Source organism: Nothoprocta perdicaria, unplaced genomic scaffold, assembly GCF_003342845.1.
Source record: "Nothoprocta perdicaria isolate Ctin4 unplaced genomic scaffold, notPer1 scaffold_315, whole genome shotgun sequence".
In the NCBI taxonomy this organism is placed as follows: Eukaryota; Metazoa; Chordata; class Aves; order Tinamiformes; family Tinamidae; genus Nothoprocta; species Nothoprocta perdicaria.
The window spans coordinates 105597-121389 of NW_020455550.1; positions in this window are offsets into that span (position 1 = coordinate 105597).

Consider the following 15793-nt stretch of genomic DNA (forward strand, 5'->3'; position numbering starts at 1 on the left):
ATGACTGGAATTCTGTTCCTATTGTCCAGCTTTAATTTATTTACCGTTGGGAATTTTTACCGCAAGGAAGGTTGAGCAAGCCAAAAAGAGTTTAATTCAATTCTTATAACCTGGATGAGCAATAAGAGGGAAGTCACTAGGAGTAGGTATCTCTTTTAAAGCAAACAAGTCAGAATTTGAAGGTATAAGAGAAATAAGCAGCAGCTGTTCTCATATTCCTCACTGGAGTATCTTAGTTAAATTTTCTGGACCTACATAAACCTATATCTGGTTAGGGTTTATTAGCAGGAATATGATCTTGTTGTTTAGAACTGGGGGAAGTTGTACCTCTAGCTCTCTCCTTGGCACATAGCCAAGAATATGCACTGCATATTTATGGATACCAAGGAACCCATAGGAACATTTACATAAGAACCCTTAAAGAAAATCTTACACATCCCATGTCTGGGAAATGCAAATGCTGACAATTTTATTCAGAAAAGAAAGGGACACACATTTTTTTCACAGACGAAAAGCTCCATTTTCCAGTCAGTTCTAGTTGCATGCAGGAAAGAATGAAAAGTTTTCAATTTAGGTTTAATTTCTGAGTTTAAAAGTGACTCAGCCTGCATTCTCGCAGTGGTCCCGTGTCCTCTTTCTGCCTCCATTTCCTCATCTTTAAAGTATGGATAAAAATACCCTTGCTTCCCTTGAGTGTTTCTTAAGCTTAATTAATCCAATGCTTATAAAAAGCTTTCTGGTCCATGGATGAAAGTGCTACAGATAGCCAAAGGATTCTATCTTATACAATTTGTAAATATACAATTTGTAAATAAATAAAACTATTATTTCTAGACTGTATTTTTAATATCGAATTGGAATGACCTGGCCTCAAGTAATCTTCTCTCATGGAAAAGGCATTGGAAGCCATGTCTGCAGCCAATGTTTTCTCCCAGGTCAGTAGTTCTCCCTTGCTTGGGAAATGTGAGAATGTGGCTGCAGGCCAGGCCTGTTTTGCACAGAAGGAGGGAATTGGAGCACCAAGCCTCTGGCCAGCACTTGCCAACCAAATCTGCACTTTTCTCATGGAAAGCTAGTGGGAAAAGGCATGTGCAAGGCAGTGGGGTTTGCTCAGCTGAAAGCTCTGCAGCTGTCCTGCTAACAAGGGAACGTGACATGGGGGCAGCGAGTTGTACAAGAGCGAGGAGGCCCCTTGTACCTTGAAGGGAGGAGAAGGAGAGGTCAATAACTCTGGCCAGTCTTGTGCTTAATGAGGACTACAGCTCTGCTGAACCTGATTACTTAAGGCAGAAAACAGTTTTTGGAGCTGTCACTCCACTGCAAGGCCAAAGATGGGAAGCCCAAGACTGGGGTTAAGATTTTTCAACTTAGGGCTGAAGTTTTCACTATGTATTCAGCTGTGAATAGGTACGGAGTAGGGAAGGGACACGAATCATTGGCCTGTTATTGCTTAGGAGGGGTCTATTACTCTCTAAACTGAAGGTACACAGGGGACTAGGATGCCTTTCCTGTCTTGCATCTGTGAAAGTTGATTTTGCTCCTACACATGATGGTGAAAATTAATCAGAAGATAGCTTCTGGCTAGCCACAAGGTTCCTTTAAGATGAATAAATGGTTTGTCATGGAAAAAGAGTGGTCAAACTGTTAAAGTGCTAGTGAGACTTACGGAGTCCCGATTCAATTCCTTTTCCCAGTATAGGCAGGACAGTATTACTTGCATTTTGCATAGAAGTCCTCATGGGGAAAATGCAAGGTACCTGGTGGTATAAGAGGTCACCCCATCTCTGAGTCTCAGTCCTCCACGTGTAAAGTGGGAGATGATAGTAAAGGAATGTCATTGGATCTCCAATATGCTCAGAGGCTTGAGGAAGGAAGGACATACATGTTCCTAAAATAAGCAACAGCCTTGCAGTAGGGCCATTTTGGAACAAAAAATCTGTGCTAGCTAGGCACTTAACTGCTTCTGCCACAGAAGTAATGAAATGTATTACAGCTTAAAAAAATGCAGACTTACATACTCACGGACGCTAGGTTTCCAGGGCAGATCATTCCGTTTTTTGATTCCTCAAGCAGCAGTATTTAGAAATTACAGAACTGTAATCTTAAAAGGTATATATATAACAATGGTGTGAGTTTGTGTCAGGATACAGCATTTATGAGGGTAGATTTAGGAGAGGGGATGTTGGGTGAGGGGCCACCTTGGGGGTCCCCCAGGACACCACTGTTCTTGCTGCTTGCCAGCCCTGCTTGCTGCCCCGCAGCTGGCAACAGGGTGTGAGCAACGAGCAGCAGCAAGGTGAATAACCAACCATGGTGATATCCATGTCTCGTTTTAGCTAATTTCCGCCTGAAGTTTTAAACACAGGACTTCATCACCCAATGTACAAGTTGGTAGCTTATATTCTGTCATAGGTTTTCTTACTTTTTATACATGCCTCTGAATGTTAAAGGTTTTGAAATAAGTGGCTACAGAATAAAGAGCTTATGGCTGTTTGCCATGGTTTAGATCTGTGCAACCACTTTTTCTTGTTGTATCCATGCTACAGAGACCACACCATAATCCAAGCAGCAGAGGGGAAAGAGGACTTGAGACAGAATTGCTGTGCTTGTGGACACTTGTGCAAAACCTTCAGCAAAAGCAGAGAGCAACTCTCAAGGCTTGTTGAATATACATGAATGTGGAAGTCTGGAATCCAAGCCTCTCATTACCTAGGAATAGTTTAAGTGCTTATTTAGATGTGGACCTAGCAATTGGGCTTGTGTTCAGCATAGCGATTCAAGTCTGATTTGATCAGGTAGCCCAGTGTCTCACCATATAAGCTGGTCCTCCAACTCTTGCAATGAATGTGTATGCATACAAATACTCATATGATATGAATTATTTTGTGATGCTGTTTAATTTAGAAATGTCACAACGATGTTGCCTCTTTAAGTCCATTAAAAGATGTAGAAATTAGAGGATTGTGAAAAATTAATGTTAAGAATTAACCATGCTTTCCCAAATATCAAATCGGTGTCAAACTGCTTTACATTATTCCAATTTTCTGTTCTTATTTATAGGCAATTCCCATGCTTCTTCACCAGTAAAAAAAAAAAGGTTTTTGTGTACGAGCAAGATAAATTATTAGACTGAATTGCTGCAATCATAATAAATATCACTCAGGGCTCAATTCAGAAAGGTGCTGAGCATCATACCCTGATACAACAAAACAGCAAACAATGCACTTGACACTAAGAGGATAAATGTGCTCACAGAGATCAGTGTAATATACAGTAAAATTACAGACAATTGGAATGATCGGATAACAAAAGAACCAACTCAAATCTTTATTCCAAAACTGAAATAACTACCCTGATCTCAATAAAAAAAAAGGAAACTTTTCTTCCACTATCTTTTTTTTTTCATGTGTTCAGTGAGCTTACCTCAGACTCAAATATAGGCCTGCATTTTACGGATTGGACAGTGCCCAATAACTATGGGAATTAAAAGATAATAACGTGCTAAAACACTGACTGCCGGAGCAAGACAGACACAAGGGACAAGAAGAAATGTTCTTCCTGACTCTGCAGCTGCTTTAAGTTCAGCTGAAACGCGGCCTCTTTCTGAGAAACCAAGCGCAAATGGCTCGTGCGGCGCGAGGCAGGGCCGCCTTCCAACCGAGCCCACGGAAGAAGTGACACGCGCTTCCTAAGGAGCGGGCCAGATGGCTTCCCATGCCAAGATACGTCGAGCACGGGGAGCGGGTGGGTTGCTAGGGAGTCCACACTGACTCTCCGATGGTGCCGGCCCTCCCCTGGGCCCTCTCATCGCGGGGCGCTCCCCACAGGGTCAGGGATGGATGGGAACTGCTGGAGTGGACCCGCTTTCCTTCCCCGGCTTTGCTTCCTTCAGCGTGCTGGGAGTTCCCCGCTGCCACACCGGCAGGACCAAAAGGAGTGAGGGGGCTGAGAGCTTGTCCCAATTCCTCAGCACCCAGAATAGTTAGCTAGACCTTGGACTTTTCTGGATTTTCCATCCTCAAAATGGAAGTACTGCAAATGGTCATGCTAAGGCAAACCTACATTTTAACGGGAGTCATTGCCAGCTTCACCATGTACCCCATTTCTACTAGCCAGGCTCAGCCTTCAGCACTCTGTGGCGGAGGCCAGGGAGGGCCAAGACACCTCAGAAAGCCTCTACGGATGATTTATGATCAACTATTGCTAATTTACATGGAGCTTAAAAGCAATAGCTTTTTCAGTGCAGTTTTTCAGTACAATTTCAGTCAGTCCACATGGCTCCGTATGGAGCAAACGGCTGATTAGCATCACAGGGGATGTATAATTAACTGCCAGCAAGGCTGAGGAAAGCAGATACCGTTTATCTCACTGGAACCTCTTTTACACTGCGATGACCTGAATATAATGACACCAGTTGCATTCATCAGCTGACACGCAACCTCTCCAGTAAGATCGTCTCCCAGATCGCTGAACTGACCATTTAACCAAGAAGACATTGCTCCTTAAATAATTAAAGCAAGAAGGCACTGGCCCTTCTGCAAAGCATGGAAACACACAAGTTCTTTTAGGTACCAAAATCTCGCTTCATAGGGCTTCCATGCATGGTGAATCTCTTGTACTCCCGTCCTGAAAACTCTGCCAACTTACTGGCTTTGTGTAAAGTGGCAGAACACAGTTGCTCTTTACGGACTGGAACTTCCACCCGTCACTGAAATGATCCTTGGCTTGCTTTCATAAAGCTATGGAAAACCCCAACCTGTGATTATTTTGCTAGCTTTAGAAATGACTTTCTGTTTTCACATGGGTGTAACTGGTCCTAGGGAGGTAGCTGCATAATTTCTGGGTTGATTTGGAACTTTTTTTTTTTCTGCTGTAAGATCCATGTGTACGCTTGTAAGTATGGAAAGTTCCAGCTTTTGATTAAAATACTGTCATTCAATTAGATATGGACATTTTGACTTCAGTCTGGCCAGACACTATAGGGACTTCCCAGCAACACAGATGATTTATCTGCACACAGAACCTCCAGATGTTCCAGTTGTTGAAAGCTGTCCAGCACTGCTCCAAGATCCTAAAAGTACTTGCAAAAATCAAGCTCAACTGCAGTCAACAGTGGAGAATCCACCCTGAAACATGATGGAAGTGATGGCGAGGCAATGAAAGCAACAGCAACAATGGGCACCAGCCAGAGCCAAGCACGTCTGGATGCCATGATCCACACAAGATGAAGATGAGGAGACCGGGGAAGAAAGGGGCTTCCAAAGACTGATAGGTCATTTGACTTGAAGGGAAATCAAGGATAGGTTCAAAGCATTTAGGCCTTCTGTAATAAGAAAGAAATTTCCATTGACTACATACGATTAAGAAGGCATCAATTAAAATGTCATTTTAATGAGAAATCATCGATTAAGAGAAGATGATAAAACATATTAAAGTACCAAATTTCATGCAGAAAAAACCCACATTTTTCTAAAGCTTTAATATTCTCACTAGTTTTAATTTTGCAGGTAGTCCTTTCTATTTCTTTGAAATGTTACTGCTCGTGTCCAGCTTACAGAACAAAGTTTGTTATGTTTCAGCTACAAGTACTACCCATCTCAGCCACGCCACCTGCTTTGCCCAAATGAGATTCTATCTTTCTTAGCCCCCTCAGAGAAAAATAAATAAATAAATAAAAGAAGAGACAGTAGCCTCTTCCTCACAGAAAAGAGGAAAGAGGAAAAAAGCAACTGCCATCACAATACCTCAGGACCAGATAAAAGGTATGAAAAACTTAAAAAGTTCTTGCCCAGATCTATCCATGGGGACCAGGCAGATGCTGTTGGGACAGGAAAGCACACTCCCACCATAGGGATTTTCCTGCAGCAGCTCAAATAACTCCCAAACTCTTCCACACTTCTGTCATGCCACTTTCAGTGGAGAAATAGAGCAGTCCGTTGCTGTATTCACTACTAGGTTAAGGATAATGGAATTTTCTTCTGCCACTCTCACCATTGCCTAAGCTCTGCTTCTGCAGGCGAAAGGGCTCTGGAGCATTGCCAGGGCCATCAGGGAGGAAGGAAGGAAGCAATGAGCAACCAAAATCAGTCACATCATGCTAGAGCAGTGCTTGGAGGAGTTTGGGGTTTGTCTCACAATTCCTTTCAAGGTAATGTGCTGAGAGAGAAAAATAACATCTGATGAAAAATCCAACTCAGCAAAATACTAAGCAGGTATTTAATGTAAAGTTAAATATAAAATAAACTGAAGTCAAGTATAACCCATAGGCTTCCCGAGAGTCATTTCAACTCTTTCTTTACATGAATTTATTGCCTACCTAACCAAAGGAATTATCACAACCAATTTATTCCCATCCTTCTCTTCTGGAAATGTGCCAGAATCCTATTATTTTCAGAAAGATGCTTTAATTAAAAAGAAAACAAAACAAAATCTCCACCCTTCTGCTTATGGAGATGCCATGGGATTGTATCACAGACTTGAAGAGATGCCCTCTGTTACACAACTGTTTTCCTGAATCAGAGCTGGGAAGAGAGAATTGGTAATCGTGGTAGAAGGGTAACCCTAATCCACTGAAGTCATTGGACATTCCTGAGTTTGATCAGGTGTGCAGGCATGTCAAGTGCCATTATTTCAAAGGCACAGGATTATAGGCAGAATTAGCATAGTGTGACATGTTCTCATCTCAGAACATGGTGTTCAGGTACTGCAGTCGTAAGTACGATAACATTACTCACATTCATCGATGTCGAGCCATATTCTTTAGATGCAAAGGGGAAAAAAAATCTTTGCCTCGCTTAGGGTCACAGAGGCCTTTCTAGCTCCATTAACACTCACCTAAAAATAAAACAAAAAGACTTCCATAACAGAGAATTAAGTCACAGGTCACGGCCAGCCAGCAGCCAATATTTCCCTTCTCTGCCCTAAACTAAACTTTGTGGAGCATGAACTTTATCTTCTTGTATACAACTGCGAAGCCCTATGCACATATATATCACACTGTGAAAACTGCATTTTCCTTAGTGGAACATGATAGATTCTGAAAGGGTTCACACTTCTTGTTTTCCTCCCTAAATAATGCTTTGCTCATGGCCTTGTTTATAGAATGTAATCCATAAAGACTTTCTGCAGACTAAGAAAATGCATGATTTAATAATTTAACTAACACACCGAGTTTCAGGATGAGCAGCAAGAATTGTTCCACTCTTCCTTGACATAATTCTATTATTTCCCTCATTTGCAAAATGAGAAAAATAAAGCTCACCCTTGCTTCCTGTTTCACTAGGCTGCAGGGAAGATCGTACATACAGTACACTGAATATGCAAAGTAGTATTTAACTGTGATATTCAATCTTTCATTCAATAATAGGCAAATACGCTCCTTTAATGTCTAGTTTTATCTGAAAATTATTTGCTTCAGGAAATTTGGTTTTGGCACTTTCAGAAACTAAAGTGCGTGATAACTTTGTTTTAGTCTCATCATTTATGGGTTTGTTAAGCCATTTCATTTGGTGTTAATGACGCAAGCCATCTCGTTTAATGCTTTGATGCTGCCCAACATCTTATTGCTTTGGTCTGTAGCACGGGGCACTTTTAATACATCTTTTTTTTTAAGAAAAACATTAACATTATTTAATTTTTATTACATAAGTTTTACAAAAATTCTGCTTCAGAACAAGTAATTTATAGATTAACTAATACCACAGCAGCTCTTAAAAGCCACGGCAGTGTTGCAGAGCATTGGCCTAGGACGTGGCAGTAAGGATTTTACAAGCTCTCCTGCTTGGGACAAGCAGTGTAATTCATTACGCTGCAACATGCCTCTCGCAGCCAAGTACAGCTCAGTGCCACCACAGCATCACAACCTCGAAATGATGCATTTAGTGGAACGAGAACGATCCAGGGAGTAGCTTTCCAAAGAATGGGACGAGGAGCTTTGGCGGGAACCTTTACTTAAACAAAGCTCCCTGCTTATCATCAAGAGGAAATGACTGCTGGTTGTTTCAGTACGGGCTGAGGCTGGAGCGAGGAGCAAGGCAAGCTGAGCAGCTTCGGTGAGAGGCTGACAGAAACCCTGCTTTGTGACTGCTGCTAACTGCTGGTTGGGTCATCAGTGGGTCCACAGCGACATCTCAGCAACCCCTTCCCATGCAGGACCTCCACTGAACACAGCCCCTCATCTGTTACCAGGGGCACCTGAGCAGGCCTTCAGCAGCAGCAGGAAATTATGAAACCTCCCTGGCAGCAGAATTGCTGTGACGTGCCTCAGACCTGCTGTTCTGACCACATTTGTTCCCTCCAGGCAGGGGCTATGGCACCACAGACCCTCAGCTCGGGTACAACCTCGCTGCTGGTGCTTCTTACTGCTAATGGAGGCTGCAGTTCTTTGGGTTTCATTTAGAGTTTGAGCAGTTCATAAGGAGACAAATATTCTCCAGAGAAGTCTGTCAATGGACGTGCTCCAAGGACAGACAACATAGAGATCCCCCTCACACTCCAAAAATACATTTGGAATTCTGCAAATGCAGCACTGACATAGCCTGTTCCATGATCACTGTGCATGCAAACATGTTAGCATCTCTATGGCTGAATATTCATCCTGACAGAGACAAAGCAAACGTTTCCTAAAATATGCAAGTACAAAAGTGCTTGTTCTCATAGATGTTGCTTTCCTTTTTTAAAATTGATTAATATTAACATTCTATCTAAAGCAACTTTTACACAACCACAAGGTATTTCTTTTTTTTTTTTTTTTTCCCATTTCTATTTATTTTCTATTCTATTTATTTTCTATTTCTACAGTCACTTTCTCCCAGCATTCCAGATAGCAACTTATTCTTTTCCATTCCAATTGTTTCAGGGACTGAATTGTTTACTTCAAGGCTTTGTGCATGAGTCCCATTTTCAGTTAAGCCATCATATGAAAGACATTTTTGCTTGACATTTCATAGGGGCTTACAAGAATAAACTTCATGTGCCTTCCTTATATCTCATTTTAAGCCACTGAAAGATAAGTTTCACTCAACCTAATTCAGGTTATCCAGTTCATCTCCAGGTCCACATTGCCTAGGAAAGCGCTCCACAGAATGGGCAGGCATTTGCGCCCTTGCATTTTCCATTCCTAAGAGGGTTTCCTCACTCCCAGCCCCTCTGGCCAGTTTATTTCCTCCAGATCTGTCCTTTTTGGACAGATTTTTTTTTTTTCCTACTGCAGAACATCACCACAACGATTATTCTAAATCTAACAAAGCTCTGCAATAACCCAAAGATGGACAGAAAACCATGGGTTGGAAATCAGCAGAAAGGGTCTATAATCAGACCACTATGGAAAACACCCAAAGCAAAAGCCAAAACCTACTTACAGAGTAATTGTTAAATGAGACAAAGCTATTGCAGGCTAGAAAGGCCCTTTTGTGGCTTACAGTTGAATTGATGAATCTTTGTTCATTCTCCCAAAGATGCTTGTAGCTATTCTGCAGTTCCAAATTCCACAAGGTCATATGTAAGATGCAACTGGAAAAAAAGGATCATTTTCTGATGTTGCGTATTATTGGAAACATTTGCACTGTCTCCCTAGAGATTACTACTTAGTCATACAGATGTTAACTACTGCATTGCCGTCCCCTCCCCAAACAAGTATCATAACAAACTGGGCCTGGGTTATAGTGCCACTGTGAATGAACAGAACTGGTCTGAATGCCACAAATATGAAGTCACTACTAAAGAAAGCAGGAGAAACACTTCTGAAAATGGTCAGCATGTTTGTATTTAGGTGTCGCATCTAAAAGCCTGATTTGACCACTGCTATGTGGTCACTTAATTCAGGTGTGAATCCATACTGCTGATGCAGAACACAGTCTCATTTTCAGTCAGCAGTTCCTGCCTCCCTGCTTGTAGCAACACTGGAAAATCTGACAACACCTCTCTCAAAAGCCAGAAGCTTTAAGGTAGCTCAGCAATATCCTGTAACTTCACCCTAACAGTTGCAATGATTACCTTCAAAATGTAGGCCATAATGTAGGCCATATCTAAAACACTTGGCATTTTAATTTTAACTGGAATGAAAGGCTTCTATTCCGCTTGGGGTAGAGATTACATTAAAGCTTAACAATGACAAATTTTATTTCCAAGTTTAAATATTCTATTTTTAACCATTTTAGTAAAAGCAGCAAGCTAAGGAGTTTGTCTGCTCATGGAGGTTTCTCTCCTGGTTGAATTTCTATCAAGTCTCTTCAGGTCCAGGCTGGAGAGTGTTGAATCCAAGTCTCTGTCACTACATCCTAAGTCCTCTTAAACTGGAAAAAAAGAGGTGCATTTCCAGCCCACTTTCCAGAAAGGCTGAGTAGTCGTAATACTGTATTAGGTTTGTGGGGTTGCAAAACTCTTTTGCTGATTAACACAGGAGGTCAGAGTAGAGGGGCCTCATTAACCGAAGGATAAAAGACCATGTTTGTCATTCTCAGCTGAAGAGGTGATAAGGGCAGATTTCGGAGGCCGACTCTTAAACTTGCGGAGCTTAAAGCTGCGGAGAAAGTGTAAATTTCCTCTACCTTTTGCCAAAAGGGCGCCAAACTGCCCTTGCTATGATGGCTGTGTAAGAGTATGCACACAGGTAATTAATTAGTGCTGACTTGCTGCCCTGCAGGTCACCATTCCCCCTCTTACTGTGTGACAAGCAGCTCGTGTGCTCCCACCTCCAAGCTCAGCTTTGAGTTTGGTGTCAAGCAGCTTCATCAGAGAAGGGATGATGCTCTTGGCACACTACAGTATATATTCCGTATTTAGGACAGGATAAAGACAAGCCATTTCCAAGGATCCAAAACAGTCGTGCAGCACCCTGCTGTCCTCTCCTTAGTGATTTGCCTCTATTTTTTTGGCACAAGCCTGTACAAGAAATAGATATAGGGTTTCTGGGGAACTGGGGCTAGTACAGCAGAAACAAAAGTGAATGTCAAAGTTGCAGGAGTAGTAGAGCTTCATAAAGTAGAACTAGACCTGCAGCAGGACAGAGGCTGCTGGTGAGGACATGCAGTGTTCCCCCACTGCTTACAATCAAGGTCTATGCTCTGCTTTACACCGTTTTCTCTCATTACTGAAAGCATTTAGGCAAAATTTATGGTCCTGATTCCAGGCAGTGCTTTGAATCACTAAGAATGGCTGTATGTTAAATGAGAGAAAACAAAAAAGGCTGAATTGCGTTTTTAGCTTCGCAATGACTAAGGTAATAGCCTTGGTCTTTAGCAAGAATTAGGAACAGAGATGCTCTTCATTGTTGTCAGCTAAAAAGTGCTAAGCTCCCCATGGTGCAGCTTATGAGATTTTGCAGATTGCCTGTAACATTTAGCCTGGCAGTACTGAAGGCAAGGTCCCCTAATAAGCTAAAAAATTCTTGTGAATGACCTTCTTGCCTCTTATTAAAATGTGTGAGCTCAAACAAGCAGGATAGAAAAGAACTCAATTCCCTACTGACCTGGAAGGAAACAAGGAATGCAGATTTTGCCCCAGCTCCCACCAAATTTCCATTTTTCCTTGTTCTGACTCAGTTTCTGTCACCCTCATCGGTGTTGTCCTTGGCCACTGGTCACTAAAGAGGCTGGAGTGGGACAGGATTGTGAACAACAGAGAGGCCATCAAAGGAAGTTTCCTCCAGAGCCTGGGTTCCATATAACCTTTGGCTGCAGTATGAGAATGTAAAGCCGGAGATTGTAGCTGTATTTTTGACCACAAGATGGTGCCAAAAGTGCTCACTATGTAGCGAGGCTTCTTCAAAATACCTAGCGGAGAAGGCAGCTGCCAAATCTTTGCTTTGACCAAGCCCTTATTGCTAAAATTATTAAGAATGTATTAACTGAAAATTAATGAATAAATTAACTGTTATTCATATGCATCACATACTCAATTCTTCATGTCCCTCCAAAATCTGAGGAAAACACTGGATTTCTTTCTCCTGATCTTCCTTCCTCACTATGGCCATGGCCCAAGTGTACAGAGGTGTTCGTTTAGCTATATCAGACATCCTTACAGCCGTATTCTCCCCTTTCCATCGATGTCATTTTAAGAACATATTAGAAATGTGTTCAGTGGCACCCTGAGATAGACAAGGGCCCCTCTGTTACGAAAGGGGCATGAGGCTCAATACGAGCTCAACATGAGCTGAACTGCAAGATCACGGGTGGCACTGAAACATTTGTACACAAATTCACATGCAGCTCTCCTTATATGTAGAATATAGCATAAAGGACCCCAAAACGGGCTTATTTTGAGGCTTTAGCTTTGGCTCAGTTGCAGAAAAATCCAGCAACCCTCTTCAAGACTACCAAGTCAGCTACTTTTTGACAGAAGCAGAAAATAAAAGCACTTTTCCTTCCTTTCAAAGTAGTTTGGAAAGTGTATCTGCTTTCTAGAGAGGGCAGCACTTATATTCAACTGAAGATTTGAAGTTTCATGAAATTGGCTTTGATGCAGTCTTAGGCATGCGTCCTCTTAGTGTGTTAGGACCAGAAAGCACCACAGAAAACAGTGTTTTATATTTTCAACTTTATTTTAGAAGCTCATTCTTAGATTTTTTTCAAAATATTTCTAGGACACTGTAAAGCCTAATATGAAAGGGGATGCTGCTCACTGCGTGTGCTCCTGCACCTCATCATTCCAACTGGCAGCTGGCCTTGAGCAGCCCTTTATGCACATAGCACAGCTGCTATTTGCCTACAGCAGGCAGGCAACACTCTTGCTCTTCTACCTTTAGCAGCATAGAGCTCTATTTAAAGGAGAAAGAAAGAAAAAAGAAGAAAAAAATCTAGCCCCATGTGTATATTATCCCATATTTCCACTTGCCCAGTGCTGGAGAATTTATCTGTAGCAAAGTCTCCTCTAGGTCCTGGTAGGATGAATGCAGGATAGAACGATCTTTACTGGAAACATCTAGAGTTCATCACTTAACATCAGGCTGTGATTAGTTGTCCTGTGATTTCTACCCCAAAGGCATGTAAATGTCAAGACTTTGAGATAAGGTGCACCTGACCTAGAGACAAAAACCTCCTCTCACCCGTGAACAGTGTTAACCGCTGTGGGCTGGACTATCTCCTCCTGAAAGTGCCCTGAGAGACAATGACAGGACCTAATGAAGTACAAGAAGATCCCAAACCCAAATGTAACTGTTAGTCCGAACCATGGCATGCAGATGGAAAATTTAGGTTGTAAGGGTGTAACTGCCCAGAGATTTCTTCATTTGGGGTCTGTCTTTGGAGGCGCACACCTTGACCTGCAATTACTGCATGTGTGCCATGAAAATTCATTTTGCTGTGATTTGATTTCTGCCTCAGTTGGAACCAAGGGCTGTACCCTCCTATGATGAGCCTAAGTTTCCATAACACCCTGAGAAGAAGCTGAACATGGAATCAACTGAATGTGTGAGTTTTCTGCATGACTATTCTGTTACAAATGTTGGTTATGGACTTAGAAAACTCATTCTCAGAGCCACATGTGTGGCTCTAAACTAAGCCTAGTTTAGAGCAAACTAGTCTGTGGTGTAGTCTGCAAACTGATGGTGTAACTCTGTGATACTGGCCTTTACTAACACACTGATATATCCAAGGAGCACCAAGAACCCGTGTGCTGTGTTAGTGATACAACTGCTTCATAATAAAACATTGCTGCTGCTTGTTACTTTCCCAATGAAGAAAAGAAGATGACAACAGGAAAACAAAGATAGAAGTGAAAGATTTATTTTCAAACTCTGTTTCCATTGTAATTTCAAGAAGAAAAGCAACTCAACTAGCAGAACAGGAATACAAGAATATCCTAGTACAAAACTGTTTTCTATTTCTAGTACTGCACAACACCCAGAGTGGGTGCTTTATGAAAAATACTGTCAAGATAATCATAATAAAAATTCAAATGAGTGCTAAGGCATTCAGATTTACAACGCAAAGATAGTAACACAGATATAAGACAAAAGGCTTCTTAAAGCAGTCTTATCTACCCCATCCCCTTCTTCCCTTTCTTACTCCATCTGTAAGAAATTCCTAATTTAGTTGAAGGTGAAAAACACAACACAGAATTCTTCCTACACACTTCTCCCCCGGTTTTGCACTATTGACTGCATTTACATCCCAAGTCTCATCACATCCCTCCTCCGTGCCCCCTAGCAGCCTTGCAAACCTACTGCTTTGAGCCCTTCTGCTCGTCTCCATCAGCATCTTAGGCACAAACCCAATAGTGGCAGTGGAGGGACAGGGGAGCCAAACAGCTCTACAGGTGCTGCTGCCACAGGCAAACCCGTGTGTGCCCATATCCACTTTTGCAAGAGCTATATATATTAGGTGCTGCTAGTTTTGTGATACACTATAGAGAGTAAGGGGAGTGCATGTGTAATTTGAAGTGCTGACCATAACTTGGGAGGGAATGAGTATTACTCCAAATGTGCCTCCTATGTATGCAAAGCATCTCGGTTAGGTGTCTCACAGACAAGGAATACGTTTTTATTGCTGCCTATGAAGAAGTCTGATTTAAGAGATTTACCCATCCTCCTGGAGAATCACGGGGCAGAGGCAGCAATGTAACTTGACTCTGTTAAACATTGTTTAGCTGTTGCTCCCATGTTCTCCCTTTACCATGCACCAATTTGCTCACAGGGGCTGAATTTCCTGGGTATAGCCACTTTTTCTGTCCAGAAACACAGCTCAGGTGGATTTCTGAGGTGTTTCTATGTTTGGGTGGAGCTCCCAGGTACAAAGCGGGATAGCTCTGGCTGAGTAGTCCCCGGCACATCCCACACGTGCATGTGGCCTGGCCACACGGATACAGCACGGTCGCTCCAGCAAAGCAGATCAAAGTGCTCCAGAGCACTGCTGATCTCCTGTGAGCAGCCACCCCAGAGACATCCAGGACAGAAATAAAGCAGCCCTAATCACGGGGGGATTTCCCCACTTCCACAATGAAATGGGGATCTCGACTTCCTGCCTTGTGTGACCACAGTTCACCCACAGAGGCCGGTTCTGCCTCAACCTGCAGCCTGCTCCAGAGGCCAGAGCCTGGAGAGGCACAAGGACCTTGGAAGAGCGTAGCCAGCAGGAGCAGGGATGTGATCGCTCCCTCCCTGTACTCGGCGCTGGGGAGGCCGCCCCTCGGATGCTGCGTTCAGTCGTGGGGCCCTCACAAGGACATGGCAGTGCTGGAGAGTGTCCAAAGCAGGGCAACGACGCGGCTGAAGGGGCTGGAGCAGAGACCTTACGAGGAGCGGCTGATGGAACTGAGGTTAGTTAGTCTGGAGAAGAGCAGGCTCCGGGGAGACCTTATCACTCGGCACAGCTACCTGGAAGGAGGTTGTAGGGAGACGGGGATCAGTCTCTTTTCCAGAATAGCTACAGGTGGAACAAGAGGAAATAGCCTCAAGTGTGCCAAGGGAGGCTCAGGTTAGACATTAGGAAGAATTTCTCCATGGAATGAGTGGCAAAGCACTGGAACAGGCTGGCGGGGGAAGTGGTGGGATCACCATCTCTGGCAGTGTTGAAGAAACGTGTAGATGAGGAGCTTAGGGACGTGGTTTAACAAGCATGGTGGTGATGGGTTTACGGCTGAACTTGATGATCTTGAAGGTCTTTTCCAACCTTAATGATTCTATGAAGACCTCAAAATTTGTTTTCCTCCAAAGTGCCAAGTCAAAGAAACTCCTCAAAAATGGGGGAAAATCTTTCTGATCCTCATGACAGGAGCCCCACCACTGGCAAGAACCATCCAACAGGCAGCTTAGCTTCCGCTTCCGCTTCCGCTTCCGCTTCCCCTTCCCCTTCCCCTT